Below are 20997 nucleotides of genomic sequence, written 5' to 3'. Positions count from 1 at the left end.
CTAAGAAACCAGAAGAACAAACTGTGGAGGTCCCGACCGTCCCGGGATGGCATGGATGTGGGCATGTACGTGGCAGTTTGTTTGAGAGAGGATCCCAGTCCTGCCGAAGAACCCCTTGCCTGGGGTACAGCGGAGGATGTGGGCATGTCCAAAAAGCTGAAGCGGAGTTAACAGAATTGAATGGGATTGAACTGAACTGAACTGAGTGGAACTGAAGTGAATCAAATTGAACGGAACAAAATGGAACTGAGCTAAATTGAATTGAAATGGACGGAACTGAATTGAACACAATTGAATTGAACTGAACAGACCTGAACTGAGCTGAATTGAACTACACTGAATTGACTGAACTGAAATTAACTGAAACGAATTGAACTGAATTAAGCATAATGTAACACATGTATTGGGCCAAGCAGTGGAATGTGGTGTAAAATTATGTCCCAATACATGTGTGAATCATAATGTAACACATGTATTGGGCCAAGCAGTGGAATGTGGTGAAACGGTTAAAAAATTATGTCCCAATACATGTGTGAATCTAACCAGAATGGAGGTGTTGCTTAGTCCCGTGTGAATCTTATTACACACCTCCCCGTGTGAATCTTCTTATCTGTATGTAACCAGAATGGAATGTGTTTTTTAGCCTTGCTCTGCTGTTCACATGAATGTTTATATCTGGAAAAGAGTATATCAGCTGGAAAAGTCTCCAGTTCGGAGAGTCTGCTCCGGGGTTACGTTTAACCGCCGAGCGTGGGTTGTTGGCAACCGCTCTACGAGAACTGATGGCTCCCAGTTCCGGTAACATGTAGAGTGAGTATAAGCCAGACCCGTTGTAAGTATGAGACCTGGTTGTGGCGACGCTGCGGGGAATAAAATGCTCATATTCTAGCAGACTCGCCTCTTGGTCGTTTGTTCTGTGTCAGACTACTCTCCTACGAACCTGACCTTGAGAATTTTTTAAAACATATACCCATCCAGATGCCAAATGGTATAATTGTACCAACATCCTCCACTTCCCGACAGAAGATTCCATACACGCACCAACCTCGGTGGGAAAAAAAATTGCCCCTCTGATCCATTTTAAATTCTTCCCCTCCACTGTTAAACCTATGTTCTCTCATTCTGGACTCACCCACCCCAGGGAAACGACCTTGTTTATTTTTCCTATCCATGCCCCTCATGATTTTATAAACCTCTATGAGGTCACCCCTCAGCCTCTGATGCACCTGGGAGGATCCCACCACTCAGGTCACAATGGGGCCTGGCTGATTGACACAGCTTCAGACCAATCGGAGAGTTGGCATGATCCTCCAGCCAATGGGAGTGAATGAGGGGTGGGTCCAGCAGGCCAACACATGACCATCAGCTTTGCAGGCGCAGTGTCACTGTGAGGGAGGACTCAGTGAGTGTGAAGAGAGTGGGAGAGAATGCAGAGACTGGGAGAGAGATGGAGTTAGTGTGGACTGGGAGGGTTGATAAACACTGTTTCAGTCTGCTAGAGCTGAATTAGATACTCCGGGTAAATTGAAAGAACTGTGGATGCTGTAAATCACACACAACAACTGAAAGTACTGGAAAAGCTCAGCAGATCTGGCAGCATCTGTGAAGTGAAATCGGTTCGCATTTTGGATTCGGTGACATCCTCAGGAACTGATGCTACTGAGAAAAAAATGTTGGTTTTTATGCAGAAGGTAGGGGTTAAGGAGTAAATGATAGGGAGGATAGAGTCCAAAGAGAGAGATAGTAGCAGTTGGACAAAGGAGTGGATAACGATCTGAGGGGGAGGGTGAATAGCTGTTTATGGGGACTGTTAGTGGCTAACCATAGGTAGTGTGTAATGCCAGGCTATGTAATAAAAAGGCCTGGTGTGTGGGGTACGGGGCAAAGACACTAGGACGTGGGAGAGTTCAGGACCTAAAATTATTGAATTTGATGTTGAAGCCAGAGGATTGTAGGGTCCCCGACTGGGAGATGAGGTGTTGTTCTTCCAGCTTGCTTTAAAGTGTGGCGCTGGAAAAGCACAGCAGGTCAGGCAGCATCCAAGGAGCAGGAGAATTGACATATTGGGCATGTAAGCACTTCATTAGAAATGTGGGAGTTGGGGGAAGAGGGCTGTGTGATAAATAGGGAGGGGTGTTTGGGGTTGGGGGAAGGGAGCTACGAAGAGACTAGGTAGATGTAGATGGGGTAGTGGTGAGAGGGTGGAATGGATAATTGGGAAGGAAGATGGAGAGGTGGGACAGTTCAGGAGGCCAGTGCCGAGTTGGAGGGTTGAGTCTGTGATGAGGTGGGGGAGAGGAGATGAGGAAACCTTGATGCCGTGTGGTTGAAAGGTTCCAAGGTGGAAGATGAGGTGTTCTTCCTCCAGGCGTGGGGTGGCTTGGATTTGGGGGTGGAGGACACCCAGGACTTGCATGTCCTTGGCAGCGTGGCGGCAGAGGGGATGTAGCTGAAGTGGTCGGCCACAAGGTGGTGGGGTTGGTTGGTGCATGTGCCCCAGAAATATTCCCTGAAATATTCCACAAGTTGGCGTCCTGACTCCCCAGTGTAGAGGAGACCACGTTGAGAGCAAAGGACACAATAGTTGAGGTGTTTGGGTGAGCAGGGAAATTTCTGCTGGATGTGGGAGGATCCTTTGGTGCCTTGGATGGAGGTGTGGGCACAGGTTTTACACCACATGCAGTGGCAAGCAAAGGTGCTGGGAGTGGAGGATGGGTTGGTGGGGAGCGTGGACCTAACGAGGAAGTCACAGAGGGAATGGTCTCTGTGGAATGCTGAAAGGGGATGGGAGGGAAACATATCTCTGGTGGGGTCTGATTGTAGGTGGTGGAAATGGCAGAGGATGATGTGTTGTATCTGGGTGGAAGGTGAGGAGTGGGGGGATCCCATCCTTGTTGGGGTTGGAAGGGTGGGGTTCAAAGGCAGTGGTGTGAGAAGCGGAGGAGATACACTGGAGGGCATTGTTGACCACATGGGAGGGGAAGTTGCAGTCCTTGAAATAGGAGACCATTTGGTATATTCTGGAGTGTTCACGCTTCACTGGAACACCGCAGTAAGCATGAGACAGAGATGTTGGACAGGAAACAGTCTTGTGTGTTAAAGTGACAGGCAACTTGAAGCTCCGGGACCTTTTTGCAGCCACAATGTAACTCATCAGTCACCATTTCCACCACTGCCACTCAGATGCTACCAGGTTCCTGTCTCCTCCACGAACAGCTTTCCACCCTCCCACCAGATCGTTATTCACTCCTTTGTCTTTACAAATGTTCCTGTCTCTCTTTGCACTCTGTCCCCACCTATTGTTTACTCTTTAACCCCTATCTCCTGTAGTCCAAAGATGTGCAGGTTCAGTGAATTGGCCCAGCCAAATTTCCCATAGTGTTCAGGGATGTGCATTAGTCCGGGGAAATGGAGAGTAATAGGGAGGGGAATGGGTCTGAGTGAGATGAACTTCGGAAGGTGGGTGTGTAATTGTTGGGCCGAAGAGCCCGTTTCCACGCTGTAGGGATTCTACTTTTCCCAGCTGTTTTCGGTTCTGATGAAGGGTCACAGAACCCGTGATGACCCTTGGTGTTTGCAGGAGGCGGAAAGGGGAGAGTGGCAGCAGAAACCGGATGAGATGTATCAGTGTAGACTGGGAGGGTTTAGTTACACTCTGTGTAGGTCGTTAATCTGAATTAGAAAATCTTGGTCCCATGTTTGCAGCAAAGGGGAAAACAGCTGTGGGCCTCAGGCAGTGAGAGGTCCTGGGTTATGGCCGCCATCTATATTTGGGGCAAGGTACAGCAAGGCACATGCACATGTCCTCTTTTGGGGGGGGGGGGGGTGATTTCAAGAGGAGTGTTTACACATCAAACACATACCAAGAGAAGTGTTCGCCTTCACTATTCACCTTGCACTGATTGTGAGCTTTGTTTTGCGAATTCATTTTCTAGGATATTAATTGAGAATAATTGAGACTGGGATCTCAAAAACAAGTTTCTACAGTCAGCGGAGTCATCAGGATCTGAATATCATTGGCATTTAACTGTGGAACGAGAAAGGTTTGTTCAGTCTGGGAAAATATCACCAATAGTTTTGTCAAGCAAAAAGCAGAAAGATGTTCAAGTTCATGGTCAGATCACCCTTTGGGTATGTGTTCAATTCTTGGCCCTGCAGCTGTGGAAGGAGGTAGTGGCCTGAGAGAGAGCACAGATTTATCCAAATGCCAGATTTAGTCCCAGTCACCCACTTCATGATGTTAACCTGTAAACTCCCTACTTCCAATTCCCTGCAAGCTTCTCATTGAATGTCCTTGTGGACTCAAATTCCAGCACCATTTCAGGTGGAACATTCCAGATTCTGACAACTGTCTGTTCATCCAGAAACTGCTGAAGTCCATGTTGACTCTGGGGTTACAAAGGGCTGAACTGAAAGATGAGATGCTGTTCCTGAGCTCCCATTGAGATGCATTAGAACAGTACAGGAGGCTGAGGGCAGTGTAGGTATGAGCAGACATTGAAAATGACAGGGCTGTACTGAGAGTGCTGCTTGGCTCAATGAGAGTGTTTTGGAGTTGGGTGTAAACAGAGTGAGGTGAAACTGGGAGAAGGTGAAGCTGAAACTCAAGTTTAGTTCAGGCCATTCAGTAATTCACGTGGTCCCAATGGGAACAGCCAATTTCTCAGTGATACATGCGGAGTATTTAAGTTTTTAAATTATGACATATATGCTGAAGTAAAGATTTTTTTTATTATAATGTACATGTTTGAAGTGAAGGAAGGTTGCTCACTCGTTTAAATTTTCTTAATGGGAGTAACGAGATGAATGTAGAGAGATGTTGTGATAGGGCACCTCAGACCCGTAGTGTGGTCCTCTTGTACAATGTGGGAAATAAGGGACGCTTCCTGTGTGCCTGACGTCTATGTGTGCTGCAAGTGTGTCCATCTGCAGTTACTGGGAACCTGCTTTTCAGACCTGGAGCTGTGAGTGGACTCACTGTGGAGAATCTGAGAATGTTATGGACAACATGTTTAGTGAGTTAGTCACACTGCAGGTGAGGGCTACACAGGCAGAAAGGGAATGGATGACCATCAGATCAAGGAAAAGGCTCAGGAAGGGGGTGCAGAGGTCCCCAGTGGTCATGCCCTTCTCATACAGATACTGTATCCCGCTTGGGATTCTGTAAGGGCGGGAGTGGGTGGGGTGGCCTCTCGGGAAATCAGCACCAGCCAGGGTCATGCCACCACAGAGAGCTCCGCTGCAAAGAGCGGGAGGAAAGAGAGGAAACACGGCTATAGTGACAGGGGATTCAATGCTCAGGGTTAGGGCGGGCACTGCTGTGACCATAGACATGAATCCAGGATGGTATGTTACCTCCATAAAGCTAGGATCCGCAATATCATGGGGAGGCTGCAGGACTTTCTGGAGCTGGAGTTAAACAGCCCGTGGTGGTGGAACACATAGATACCAACAACATCGCTAAACAGAGGGATGAGGGCCTGAAAGCTAGATATAGGGAGAGCAGAGATGCATTAAAATGTAGCTCCTGAAATGTAATAATGTCAGACTTACTCCCAGTGCCATGTGCTAGTGAGAGCAGGAATAAGAGGGTAGATCAGCTGGATGTGTGGCTGGGAAAATGGTGTACCAGAGAAAGGTTTAGATTCTTCAGGCACTGGGACTGTTTCTGGGTGGGTCCTATACCAGCCTGACCGGTTACCCCTGGGCAGAGCTGAGACAAATCTGATGGCTTTTGCAGTTCCATTGGTGAGGTTTTAACTAGTCTGGCAGGGGGTTGGGAACTAAAGTGTCGGCTTGGATGGGTCAGATTCAGGTCAGGGAATGGGAGGTAGAATATTAGTGATGTAGTCAGCAGCTCAGAAAGCCAAAGAAAAGGAGGATTAAACGAGGATTGAGTCCCTCTTCAGCCATCAGTCCTGCCATCTCAGAAATGTGAGTCAACAAAATATGGAGCTGTATACATGTCTATGTGCTTCAGCAAAATGGTGGAAATCTGCAATAAGAACATAAATTGCTGGACATCCTCAGCAAGTCTGTCAGCATCTGAAATGGTGACAGATGCAGGAAACATTGCAGCCTGGAAGAAGTGTTTAGATGATCACACCAAGATGTTACATGGAGTGCCAGAACGTGGGACTAGAATAAATAGGCGTTTGATGACCAGCATGGATACGATGGGGCAGGAAAATTGATGTTTCGGGTCAGGACTATTCATTCGGACTGACAAACTGTCCTGACCCAAAACATCAACTTTCCTGCCCCTCTGATGCTGCCTGACCTGCTGCACTTCCCCAGATCAATATTGTATAAACTCTGACTTCCAGCATCTGCAGCCCTTAATTATCTACACATCCCAGGACCCAGGCTGGTGCCCCTCCTTTACTCTCTCTCAGTAACCAGGAGAGTCTTCCTTGGGAAAGGGGAACAAAGGTACACGCAGTACTCCAGGTGTGGTCTCGCCAAGGCCCTTCCAGAAAGGGATCCCTGCTCCGGTACTCGAATCCTCTCACTAGGAAGGTCACACATCATTTACATTCTCCACTGCTTCCCACTCCTGCCTGCTTCTGAAAAGAGGGAATCTCAGAGAAACACGGAATAAAATGGGGTCAGAGTCTCTGGTATAAAACTGTTGAACACAATGCCCCCATGTTCTCCATATTGGTCATCAAGCGCACGTGCCTGGTGTAATCATCTGAACACTTCTTCCAGGCTGCAATGTTTCCTGCATCTGTCACCATTTCAGATGCTGCCAGACCTGCTGAGTAGCTCCAGCACTTTGTTTTCTCTGTTGTAGAGTACTGAAAGGGGGAATTTGTAGTTGAGAAATTCAAATTGAATTTCATGTTCAATTTTGATAGTTACTTGATCCGTGCCGATCTGGATATCATTGGCCTTTTCATCTGGAACGAAAGATGTGCATTCTGCCTGTGGACGAATATCTCAAATGTCAGCGTGACTGGAAAAAGTACTGAGACAGCGAAGTCCATGTTAGCGTGGGGACTGTGGAGAGAGATTTCATTTGGTTTTTGAAAGTCTAAAATATCATGGCACATTTCCCAGGAACAGTTAAGCCCCAGATTGGTTTTGTATGAGGACAATTTACCATGAAACCAGAAAGACAAAAGGATTCTTGCATCATGGAAAAAGCTGTGAAAATGGAATTGTTGTAACGGAGTGAATTATCGATCATGGATTGTAATCCATTGGTGTTGTCACGTCGGTTCCAGCGCCGTGGGGAAACACTGGAAATGTGATGAGTGCAGTGTAGGTTTCAGTTATGAAACTGGAAAGGTGCAGAAGAAATTTACAAGGATGATGCCAGATCTCAGGGGTCTGAGTTACAGGGAGAGGTTAGACAAGCGAGGACTTTTTTGTTTATAGCAGAGGAAACCGAGGGGGAATATATTAAAGAAGTGTATAAGATCATGAGAGGCATGGGTAAGGTGAATGCACTCAGCCTTTTTCCCAGGGAATAAGGACTGGAGGGTATCAGTTTAAGGTTAGAGGAGAAAGACTAAAAGGGAACCCTGAGAGGCAACTGTTCTACACAGAGGGTGGTATGTATATGGAATGAACTGCCAGTGGAAGTGGTTGAGGCGGGTCTGTTAACAACATCTAAAGGGCATTTGGACAAATACATGGATAGGAACGTTTCAGAAGCAGATGAGCCAAGTGCATGGAAATAGGGTTAGCGTGGATGGACATTCTGATTGGCATGGGCCAGTTTGGGCCAAAGTGCCTGTCTCTGCTGTAGGATTCTATGACTTAAGTGCATTTGCTATTTCTCCCCCTAACTCTGTTGGTATCTTGGGATGTATTCCATCAGAGCAAAGAGACTTGTCTACCTTTAGCTCCATTAGGTTGCCCAGCTCTAACTCTTTCATGATAACGGTTATTTATAGGTCCTCACCTTCCTCAGTCTCCTTATCAATTCCTGGCATGTTCTTCATATCCTCCACTGTGAATTCTGACTGCTGTGTCCTCATATTCCTGAACCCTGCTGAGTAGGAATAAATAGGCACAGAACTCTGAGAGGTCTTCTTTGAGTCTTTATTGATGAGACATGGTAGTTACCTGGATATTTTACGTGCAAAATGCCTCCAGGCAGCATCAGGTAACTCCCCGCCTGTCCGGTGTACGGCTCCCATTCTTCTACCTTTGTGGTTTGTGACTTTGAATAGAGACTATCTCTCAGGATTATCTCAATGGCAACAGCAGTTAAAAAGTCTAGTTCTGTTCAGCACTTTGTGGTTAAACCACGCACCCCTTCCCCCACGCCCCTTTGGCTCCCTCAAGTGCCTGACAGGCGCTTCAGTTTCAGTGGGGCTGTCTATCAGGATTCTGATGTGGAGGAGCCGGGGTTGAGGTGGGATCAACAAAGTTAAAAACCACACATCACCAGGTTATAGTCCAACAGGTTTATTTGGACATACAAGTTTTTGGGGTGTGCTGTGAGTTTTAACGTGATCAGGATTATCTCTATGGTAACAGTTAAGTGCTTCAACAATTACAGAGGCCATATGTTCTCCAAACAATAGGTTCCTCTCCAATAGTGTAAACTGCTATTCTGTCCCTGCAGATAGCTACTCATTACATTTTATCCCGAATCCCATCAAGCTTTCTGTTGATCTTTGAAGTTTTTCTAATCTCCTGGTTTCTCCTTGGTTTTTATCAATTTGTATGTTTTCTATTTCAATTTGACAGACTCCATTATTTCCTTACCCACCCACGGCAGATTACTCCTTTTCCTACAGTCCTTCCTTTTCACTGATATATGTTTTTGCTGAGCAGTTTGAAAAATTCTTTGATATTCCTCCACTGTCTGTCAACTGTCCCACCCTAAAGTCTTTGCTTCCAGTCTATATTAGCCAACTCCTGCCTCATCCTATTGTCGTCTCCTTTGTTTAAGCACAGGATCTTGGGATTGGATTTAATCTTCCCGTTTTCCATCTGTGTTCTAAATTCAACCAGACTTCTCAAGTCTTTTATCAGATTACGTGGGGAGGCGGTGTTTTGGGTTTCATTGTCAGAGACCTTGGCTTTGTAGTAAAGTACAGGATAGATATTCCCAACAGAGTATTCTGGACGGTGTGAATGTCCTACACAGTCGAAAACCATAAATCACTGTGTCCCCTCAGTGTAAAATTGCAAAATCATTAACTCCTACTCGCTTCCTCACTATCTAAGTTTGGAATGCTAATCCATCTGAGTATCCTGCATTTTCTGAAGGTGGTGATTTTTGGATTTAGCTTTCCAATTATTACCGTAAGAAGATAAGCACTGCGCACAGGAGAGTCAATGCAGCCCTTCGAACCATCTCCACCATTTAATACGCTGATGATTGAGCTCACCTTGCTCTCAGCTGGATTTTCCCGCCTGCTCTCTCTCACCCTTCAACTCATTGCAAATTAAACATCTGTATCTTTTCATTAAGGTTGCTCATTGCCCTGGCATCCACTGCATTTTGAATAGGGAATTCCACAAATTCAGAACACATTGAGATAGGTACATTCTTCCTCATGAGAATAGAATAGAGTCCCTATCGTGCAGAAACAGGGTATTCATCGATCGAGTCCACGCCAACCCTATGGTGAGCATCCCATTCGGACCCATCCATTCCCTGTAACCCTGCATTTCCTGTTGTTAATTGTCTAACTGGCACATCGTGGACCCTGTAGGCAATTTAGCATGGCCAATCCATCAAACTTGTGCATCTTTGGACTGTGGAAAGAAACCGGAACACCCAGCGGGAACCCACGCAGACATAGGGAGAATGTGTAAACTCCACACAGTCGCCTCAGGCTGGAATCAAACCCGGGTCTCTGACGCTGTGAGGCAGCAGTGCTAGCCACTGAGCCACCTCTCTTAAAATTTGCTGCCCCTTATTAACCTCCCCACCCCACAATTGGCTGAATGTATATTCCTTACATCAGAAATCGAGTTTTCTAAGCGGATGTCTCAGTAAAACGCAGTGACAACCCACATGTCCTGTGTGTCTGAATGGGGATCGGATACACAACACCCTCCACCCCACACTTTTCATTCACTTTCCAGAAACAGGTCTCCAGAGGCTTCATGGGGACTATAACTCCCACAATCCCTGAGGCAGGGATCACATGTGTGCAGGGAAACCTGGTACTGTACATGTACAGAATGTGAATGGGTTTTGGAGCATGTGTTTTGGGTAACCAGCAGAAAGCATTCACACTGTGATTGGGTGGAGAAGGGGCACATCTGCTTATAGTATTGATCAGTTGGGGGGGGGGGGGGTCAAAGTGCCATCACACTCACGTGGAACCAAGTTCCATTCCCAACTTGTTGCAATGCTGGGAATCGACCTCTGAGAAACAAACAAGGATCTGACCCATTCTCCCAGCCTGAAGGTTCCTCTTCTGTCCAGGATCTGCCATCTCCCTGTCTGTTTCCTTTTGTTTCATTCTGCTGTTACATTATTCACTTGCAGCAACTGAAGGGAAAGGAAGTGAACCCAGAAAGGGTGCAGAGTCTAACCAGGGACGGAAAGTGGTAGCATGGATCTGTTTATCAGTTACTCCATGAGAATGGGGAGGGTGTACATTAGGGGACAGCAGAGTCAGAATGGTGGGAGAGAGTAAGTGGGCTGGACGGTTGCAGCTTTGGGGAAACAAAGGGGAAAAATATTCCAGAGAAATTAGAATTATCTGTTCTGAATTTCTAATCTGGACATATTCCTTTATACAGGGTGTGAGATGGTGAAGATTTGCAGACTGGTGATTAAGTTTAACAATATTTGAAGAGCCAAAGATAGAGAATCACTGGGCCAAAATCCTGCAACACTCTCCCTCCCAGCATTGTCGGTCTATCTGCACCAAATGGACTGCGAGTGGTTCAAGACAGCAGCTCACTACCGTGTTCTCAAGGGTAACTAGAGATGAGGAATAAATGCTGGCTGAGTCAGTGATGCCCATATCCTGGAAATGGTATCTATCTCTAGTTGCTGAAACCCGGTTGATGTTACTGCAGGATGATGAGGGATGCTGAGTACATCCTCCAGTAGGCAGCACCATCACATTACCCCTGCCTACACCTACACAGTAACACAGCAACATCAACATCACTGGAACAAAAGGCAGTGAAGCCAAAGGAGGACTTCGATATAGTTCTTCGAGGTAAAGTCATGAAAGGGGATTGGAACACAGCAGGGACAGGAGACTGAGCTGGATGGTCAGCTGTTTCCCATTGAATGGTGGAGCAGGATTGAAAGGCTGAATGGCCTCCTCCTGCTGCTATCTCCCAGGTATGTATATAGTCATGGAGCCCGGGTCGGAAGGAGTAGGCAGGGCAGGGATTCTCCAGGAGATTGCACTTGCACAACAGTTTTCAGTGAGGGATGGTTTGATGGATTTTATGTAACATTTATCTTTAACACAAGGTTTGTACATTTTGGCTTTAAAATGTTGTAAAAGTTTTTTGCACAGCAAATAAAATTAAAGAAAATTAATTGAACTGTCTGAATATAACAGTTTTAAAGCTTTCAACCTCCTGTAAAACAAAATCCTGTCTATTCCCGGACACCATCACTTTCCAGTTACTCAAACCTGAGGGAAATATTGCCTCCCTGTCTGAGGTTTGATTTAACAGCTTTTCAGTTCTCGTTCAATGAGCTGTGAAGCGTTCTTTTTCCCCATTTCTCCGACCCAGAAATGTTATCACAGCAACCTTTCCACCATCAAAATCATCATTACGCCATTTTGCTTTTGGCTAACATATAATCACCAGCAGTGCAAAAGTGAGGACTGCAGATGCTGGAAACCAGAGCCTAGATCAGAGTGGTGCTGGAAAAGGGCTTTTGCCAAGACATTGATTTTCTGGCTCCTCGGATCATGCCTGACCTGCTTTGGTTTTCCAGCACCACTCTAATCTAGACATATAATCACCAGCAGTAAACCATTTGTGTTACCAATTGAATATTTATAAACAAAGCCCATTACTGGCCAAGCAAACCATTACAAGTGACAGAATGAGAAGGGACAAAATCGAGGTAGAGTTGTGGGGAGGGGGGCAATGGTGGAGATAAAGCACTGTATCCCCTGAGATGCCCACCTCTATCTGAAGGCATCGAGAGCACTGATGCATACCACATGTTCCTTCTCCAAGGACACCCTGCTGTGTAGCCTTTATCCTCAATCATAGAATAGAATCACGACAGTGTGGAAGGAGAGCATTGGCCCATCAAACCCCACCGACCAACTGAAGAACATCACGCCGAGAGCACTCTTACTGTAACACTGCATTTCCCATGGCTGATCTAACTAGTCTGCACAATCCTGGATCCTGTGGTCAATTTAGGACTGATCCACCTGACCTGCACATCTTTGGACTGCGGGAGGAAACCAGAGCAGCTGGAGGGGACCCACACTATCATGGGGAGAATGTGGGAACTCCACACAGGCTGTTGGCCAAGGCTGGACTCCAAGGCTGTGAAGCAGCCGTGCTGCAATCACAATTTAAATCAAAACAGATGATCCCTGCTCCTTGTCACATTGCTGTTTGTGGACACTTACTGCCCAGAGAGGCATCCTGAGGTTCAGAAAGTGGCAATGTAAGTTCAGTCAACTCCAGCCCAGTTAATGTGGTTTACAACAACAACATCAATACTCCAACAGTGTCATCATGTACAAGGTCCACTCCTGACTCTGATGGATAGTAACATCAGAATGAGAATCCTGCAGTCCAGGAGGTGTATGGAGCAGGTGTAGGTGTATGACCACTTCCCTGTGAGCACTCACTGGTCTCTCAATCATGTTGAAGATGCAGCAAATCCCTTGTCACACAGAGGGGTGAACAGCTCCTACCCAGAGTAAACCCGCTGGAGTCTCTGGGGCAGGAATAATCACTGAATCCCTTCTCTCACACTAAGCATCTGAACGGTCTCTCCTCAGTGTGGGCTCCTTGGAGTCTCAGCAGGAGCGATGAATCACTGAATCCCTTCTCCCACACTGAGCATCTGAATGAGCTCTCCCGCGGTTTGGGCTCACTGGGTTCTCAGTGGGGCAGGATGAATTACTGAATCCCCTCTCACACACTGACCATCTGAATGGCCTCTCCCCTGTGTGGGCTCACTGGAGACTCCGCAGGTGCTGCATTTGAGTGAATCTCCCCCCACACAGGGAACAAGTGAATGACATTTCCCCAGAGTGAGCTCACTGGTGTTTAAGCAGGTCAGAGGACTGAGTGAATGCTTTCCCACACACTGAGCAGGTGAATGGCCTCTCTCCAGTGGGAATGCACTAATGTCTCCGCTGGTGAGAGATTTGAATGAATCCTTTCTCACACATGGAGCAGGTGAAGGGTCGAAATCCACTGTGCCATCTCTGGTGCCTCAGCAGATTGTAAGATGGAGTAAATCCCTTCCCATACGTGGGGCAGGTGAACGGCCTCTCCGCAGTGTGACTTTGTTGGTGTGTGTCCCACTGGGAGGGGTAAGTGAATTCCTAATTCTGATTGAGTACATCCTCCTATTTTGTCAGTTGTTATTGACAATCTCATTCCCCCGCACCAGAACCTGTTCCAGTGTGACAGAAACAGCAGAATGGACAGCTGCAGCTGGTCACTGGACACGAACAGTTCACTCTCCACCGATGCTGCCAGAACTACTGAATTTTTCCAGCAATTTCTGATTTTGTTTCTGATGTCCCAGCATTTGCAGATGTTTAGTTTTACAATACTCATCTTGTGTGTTGCAGAGGAGTTTATTGATGAAATTAGAGGGTTTTGAAAGTTGTACGTTAGGTCACACATCAGCTATGATCATCATTAATGGCAGAGTAGGGTTGAGGGGCTGATGGCCTCCTCCTGTTCCAATGCAAGTTATCCATCGGCAGCTTGTGGTAACATTTCCCCTCACTGTTCACTTCACCTCCATGTCGAACACACTGTTACTGACTGAACAAACCTCCTGTGTTTGAACTCAACCTGCCCATGTTCAGTGGCTCCCTGCCTTGCCACCCGGGTTTAACTCATCATGGAATGCTGTCTTGTATTACTGCAGGAATTCCCACAAGGACTAATCCTGGAGTCTGTATCTCCTGGGATCCACAATCACCGTTTATTTTCTTCTTTCTATTTCATTCTGGCTATTGAACTCTCGGTTTCAATCCATTCTCCTGTCATGCTCTTCAACATGTCCATGTGGGTGGGCTAGAGGCAGCTGGGATTTAATGAAGGGAAGTCGGGGTTAGGCGGAAGCACGAGGAGTGGTGACAGCAAAAACAGTTCTCATTGTAACGGCAGAGTTTCCACATGACCCAGTGAGTGGTGAGGCACCTGAGTTTGGAGGGGGAGACATTCAATCAGGGATTTAGTAAGACACTCAGACATTGACCTGTCCATCTGATTGTTAACTCAGACAGATAGAAAGAAAGATGCACATTTAGATAGCACCTTTGATGATCTGGGGCAATGAAACATGCTTCCAACCCAATGATTTCAACCACAAATCTCTGAAAACACAGACACAAAGCTTTCTACTTGTACCAGGCTGTCTCTGAGCCTCCTCTTGAGAAAAGCGTTTTCAGCTGTTCAGCCTTTCCTGGTAATTATAACCGCTATGTTCCTGTAAGATTTGTGACTGAACCTTTATTTTCCTGTTCCTTGTGAGTGATGAAAGTAGCAGAAACATGTCCTGACCTGTGAGGGGTTTCGGTTGGAGTATTTATATTTACACACCCATTCCCACCTTCACATACAGTGTGAAACTGATGTAAAACTGAAGGGAAGGAGTGAGCGAGCACCCACAGAATCATATGTATCTGAGTTAAATGAACCTGGCATGAGGAAAATGTGACAACAATTACAACTAGTTAGAATCACAGAATCCAGTGGGTGCAGAAAGAGTCTATTTGGCTCATCGAGTCCACAATGAGCTGCTCACCCACCATATCCCCATAAACCCACATTACCCATGGCTAGCCCAACCCACCTGTATTGCACACTGCGGCCATGTTAGCATAGCTAATCCAGTAACGTTACACATCTGTGAGAGGGTCACAAATTACATCCAAATGCTGGGAATTGTGGATGAAGGCTCACAAAAACTTGACTCTGACACAAATGCTTTGCTTTTCAAAATAAAGTTTGGGGGAAACTGCAACCGGAAAGATTTCTGATTATCTCAGGAGGAAGAGAATTCAAAACTCGCGCCATTGACCCAGGGGGCGCAGTGATAGTTACAGAGGTCTGGGAACCATCAGAAATGTCACAAGTTGTGAGCAAGGTGGGAGTGAGACAAGGACAAAAAGGCAGTCTGTCACACGGGGGAATGCAGGAGAGATTAAACAGCAGAAATGGTCGTCCCGCAAGGCCAAGGGAATGGAGTGAGGGCTGGGAAAGAAACAAGGAAACAAGGTGTGCAGCTGTCAAAGAAATACATTTATAAAACAGATTATAAAAGCATATTTGGCAGAGTTCACAGTCTGAAATTGTTGCTTTCAATGGTGAGTACAAAAAGCTGTAAAGCCTAGGGAGTTCTATTACAGTCAACACATATGGGATGGGCCAAGTGGCCTCGATCTGTGCTTTAACTTCCTGATAATTTTTTTCTGACATTTGTAGTTCAAGTCTGATGACGCTAATAACTTTTCAAATTGTACTGGAGTTTAATATTCTGGAGAAATGTTAAATAAATCACACTGATCACATTCTGCCAATCTTAGTCCATAACCCTGCATGTCCCAGCATTTCAGTTACATCCATGTCCTGCCGGTGGGACAGGACATACAGGGATGGTGACGGTGGTGTCTAGGACATTGTAAGCTAAAATTCTGAGCGTATGACTGTGTCAGGTTGTTCCTTGACTAGTCTGCATTCCAGCTCACCCAATAAGATGTTGGTAGGGTGAGACACTACAGTTGGAGCTCCTCTGCTCGCCAGTTCCTTTCCTTTCTGCTTTTTTAAAATTTCTTTCTCTCTCACTCTCCCCTTTGCAGACTCTGACACAAGTGTCTCAACATTGAATCATGACAATTAAAAAAAACCATGTCTCTACAAGAAAACCAATGGAGGAAAATATATTATTCTTGCATCAACTGCATTTTTAAACAAAAACAATCCTTTTCAATAAACACTGTCTCATTTTTTCCCTCAATTCTATCAAGTGAGCTATTATATTTTGTCCCTCAGTTTACGGATCTTAATAAATATCCAATCAATTTCAGAGCAACAGGCTGACAAATTATTGAACCAATGTATCTGTTTAGGATTTAGCATTAGTTATTAAGTCATTACCATTACAATAATTTGCATAATAATTGGTCTGGGTAACAAGTATACTGAGATTCACAATTTAATTTATTGACTGTTTGAAAAATGGTGCAATATATCTTTTTTTCCAGAATTCTAACAGTAATTATTAAGGCATTTGCATGATAATAATTATTATATGCTTTAGCTTAGTCTTGCTAACACAGCAGTGAAGTTTATATCTGAATTTAATCCAATATTCCCTAGTACCTATACAGTAATATAAAAATCTATATTATTTCCAATCAATGCACCTACAAAAGAATCCATTATTTCTGCTGCAACTCGCACTGTTATAAATATGACTTTTGCTCATTTGAATGATCTGTGTAATCCCAGCCTTATAAATTTAGAAAAGCCTAATTACTTTTCCCTACAATAATTCCTGGTCATTTTTGCAGATAGCACAGTCAAATAGCAAGATGAAATTTATCATTATTCTTAAGTATGCTAATAGAGTTTTGAAAATCTATATGTTGCTAATATGTAATAATTGTTCATTTCAGTCCATAGAATATAGAACAGTACAGCACAGTACAGGCCCTTTGGCCACGATGTTGTTCCGATCCTTTATCCTACTCTAAGATCAAACGAACCAACATGCCCTTCAGTTACTATCATCCATGTGCCTATCCAAGAGTCGCTTAGATGTCCCTGATGGATCTGAATCTACTACCACCACTGGCAGTGCATTCCACGCACCCACCACTATCTATAAAGAAACTACCTCTGACATCTCCACACAACTTTCCCAATTCACCTTAAAATTATGCCACTTTGTGGGGAAAAGTCTTTCATCATCCACTCTATCTATGCCTCTCATCATCTTACACAAAGCTATCAAGTAAGCTCTCACCCTCTTTCACTGCAATGAGCAAAGCCCCAGCTCCCTCAATATTTCTTCAGAAGACATGCCTTCCAGTCCAGGCAACATCTTGATAAATCTCATCTGCACCTTCTCTAAGGCTTCCGCATCCTATATATAATGAGGTGATCAGAACCGAACACAATATTCTAAGTGTAGTCTCACCACTGATCCATAGAGCTGCAGCATAAACACGTGGCTCTTAGACTCAATATCCCTGCTAATGAAAGCCAACACACCATACACTGTCTTAATAACCCTATCACCTCGGATGTCAGCTATGAGGGATATATGGACGTGCACCCCACAATCCCTCTTTTCCACCACATTGTCAAGAATCTTGCATTTAATCTGAAAATATGCACTCAAATTTGAAATTCCAAAATGAATAACTTCACATTTTCCCAGGTAGAATTCCATCTGCCACTTCTCAGCCCAGCTCTGCATTATGTCAATGTCCTCTAGCAGCCTACAAAGGCTCTCCACACTATCCACAACTCCACCAACTCTCGTGTCATTGGAAACTTCCTAACCCACCCTTCCACTTCCTCATCCAAGTCATTTATAAAAGATCACAAAGAGCAGAGGCCCCAGAACTAATTCCTTCAGAACACCATTGGTCACCGTGCTCCAAGCTGAAAACTATCCATTTAATCTCACCCTGTCTTCTATGGGCCAGCCAATTTATTATTTAACCAGGCAGATTTCCCTGTATCCCAGACCTCATTACTTTCTAAATGAGTCTACCATGTGGAACCTAATCAAACACCTTGCTAAAGTCCAGACATACCACATCCACTACTCTGTCCTCACCAATGTGTTTGTCACATCCTCAAATAATTCAATAAGGTTTGTGAGACATAACCTGCCGCTCACAAAGCCATGCTGACCATCTCTAATCAATCTATCCTTTTCCAAATAATCATAAATCCTGTCTCTCAGAATCCTCTCCAATAATTTGCCCACAACTGATGTAAGACTGACTCATCGATGATTCCCAGGAATATTTCAGTTGCCTTTCTTGAATAAGGGAATGACGTTTGCCACCCTCCAATCATCTGGTATGACTCCAGTGGACAGTGAGGATGCAAAGATCATCGCCAAAACACAGTAATCCCTTGACTCCCTTCCCATAACAACCTAAGTTATATCCTTTCTGGCCCAGGGGACTTATCTATCCCCATGATTTTTCAATATTCTCAGCACATTCTCCATCTTAATATCGACCTGTTCGACCATATCAGCCTGTTTCACATTGTTCTCACAAAGAACAAGGTCCCACTCACTCGTGAATACTTAAGCAAAGTACTCATTCAGGACCTCCCCTACCCCCTCTGACTCCTGGCACAAGTTTGCTTCACTCTAAGGGGTATAAATATGGAATTATATCTCAGCACTGAATTAAAGATATTGCAGTGTACAATCACTCGATTACTTTGAATATTGAACTGTATTTTAACTGAGAAAACACAGTTAAATTGATTTGATTATATTTCACTTCATGCTCACATTTATTGTATTTCGAACCACAATAAGTTTCCTTTTTACGTATATAAAACTTACTTAAAATTAATCGCATGTTTATGTCAAGAAAATCGAATTACCATCTGCTTGTTCCTTCCTTTTTCAATGCCTGTTCAGTTTGAATTTGTGAAAGTTGTACGTTGTTGAAAGGAAGGGAAATTGTCTTCAGCTGAATATTCACATTGAGTGACTGATGCATATTAGAAATCAAAGTACAATGATCACACAGTTTTGTCAATTTGTCTTTCAAAGAATTGTCATGAGATTCCTGTTTATTTAAGTTTATCATTCCTTTATTCCATTGTTATTGTAAAATATTGTTTAATTTCCAGTCCATTACACACAGAAACTACCTGATTAATTCCCATTCAAATTACTGCAATAAACAGCTGATGAGTTTTGATTTGAGTTACCACATTAAACATAATATTGCAGTCCTGCCGTCCTGAGTGGGAACATTATGAAAGGAGCTTGTGGAGCTGTGGCAGGGTCTCTATTACTAGACCCGAGTGAAGGTTTCAAATCACAACTTCAACAGAAATATATCAAGAGCTGCTCTGAATGGTGATTAGAGAGTACACAAGCACAGATTGAATTGCTTTTCAATCCAACATTAGATCTGCTTTGATCTATTATAAGAATAATCACAAAATGTGATACTTATTTGAGTCAGGTTACCAAGAAATATGTGTACACGTATCCCCTACTTTTGGAAAGTTTGCTTTAGCCACTTTGCTTTTACAAAAGACTTACATCTGTCCCTGCTTTCTCTAACTGGAAGAAATCTGAAGAGGATTTTCACTTTTACGAAAAAAAAGGAAAAAGATTCAAGCTTCTTCGATTTACGCCTTTTCAGCTTATGTGGGCGGCACGGTGGCACAGTGGTTAGCACTGCTGCCTCACAGCGCCAGAGACCCGGGTTCAATTCCCGCCTCAGGCGACTGACTGTGTGGAGTTTGCACGTTCTCCCCGTGTCTGCGTGGGTTTCCTCCGGGTGCTCCGGTTTCCTCCCACATCACAAAAGATGTGCAGGGTCAGGTGAATTGGCCATACTAAATTGCCCATAGTGCTAGGTAAGGGGTAAATGTAGGGGCATGGGTGGGTTTCGCTTCGGCGGGTCGGTGTGGACTTGTTGGGCCGAAGGGCCTGTTTCCACACTGTAATCTAATCTAATCTAATGTAAGGTTTCATAATAACGCTGTACTTTCAGATAGTGGGGATACCTGTATCTAATTCTATTGCTTATAAGTTCCTGGAGAATATTTGAAAATGTTGCAGAATTAAAGATTACGATGAGATTGATCCTTTATTTTGTTGCAAAGGGGCAAGTTCAAACAATTGATACACATTAAACATTATTCTGTCGTGCTATAAATTGGAAATAAAGTTGATATCTTCTTCAGGAAACTAACAAATGCTCCCACCTATTACTTGTCAGTCAGCTGGTTACCTACTATGTAACTAAATGTTGTGATTCATCTAAATATTCCTCTGTCCTTTGATCAAAGTGAATATGTAATTGTTGTTCAGTTTATGAATTGTCAGAAGCTTGTTTTTATTTTTCCATTCACCTGTTCATTTTGACCGTAAGATTGAAATGCTTTGAAAATATTCGAGTTTGTTAATTTAAAAATAAGGTTTGCACATCTCTCACATATCTCACTTCTTGTATTATGATTCAAGAATGTTTTCTGGTGGGATTCTAGTAAATACCAAACATTTGTTGGCTTCAAATAAGGTCTTTAACACCCAGTTATCAATCTGTTGTTAATGTTTCAGCTGTTACATTGACATTGATTAGCTACTCATTCAGAGAGATCAACTGACAATTATAAACTACTTGCAGGATTATTGAATTGAGAAAACGATACAGACGTGGAAACATTTTTTTTAGAAGGAATTGCTTTTTCATTCATATGTGTAGGCTGTTCAAGAATTCTATATCGCCTTCCATTGGTTTTCTTGCCCAGAATGTAAATTTATAATTCATGTGAATTTTATTGTGTTCTGTATTTTGAAATTTGTATCAGATTTAAGAAGAAAAAGAGGAGCAATTAACATGAAAACTTCAGTGAATAGAAAGCGCAGTAAAGTAAATTGACAGAGGTAAATTTTAGTATTGTCTCTGAATGTTCAGTCAAATATTTCTAATAGCAAGAGCGTTGTGCCTGTAAAGCACAGCAGGTCAGATAGCATTCAAGAGAAGCAGAATCAACGTTTTGGGCATAAGCCCTTCAGGAATCTTTTCGATACACCGGGTTTGGAGTAGTGAATCCTCTATAAGATATGTATTTGCTAAACTCTGTGTGCCTTATTCCAGGCACCAC

At 44.2% G+C, this 20997-nt stretch overlaps 1 long non-coding RNA gene across 1 annotated transcript; it reads left to right on the top strand.

The window, feature by feature from the left end:
* The first annotated feature begins 3876 nt into the window (after nt 1–3876).
* On the top strand, nt 3877–11487 carry LOC148135137 (uncharacterized). Its single transcript, XR_015755526.1, has 2 exons — nt 3877–4043; nt 10723–11487. It is a non-coding gene; the product is annotated as an uncharacterized LOC148135137 (long non-coding RNA).
* Nucleotides 11488–20997: the final 9510 nt, after the last annotated feature.

This window comes from Chiloscyllium plagiosum, unplaced genomic scaffold (genome assembly GCF_037043375.1).
Source record: "Chiloscyllium plagiosum isolate Xiang-an unplaced genomic scaffold, Cpla_swu_hap1 HiC_scaffold_51, whole genome shotgun sequence".
Classification (NCBI taxonomy): domain Eukaryota; kingdom Metazoa; phylum Chordata; class Chondrichthyes; order Orectolobiformes; family Hemiscylliidae; genus Chiloscyllium; species Chiloscyllium plagiosum.
This window is presented reverse-complemented; position numbering and strand designations above follow the sequence as displayed.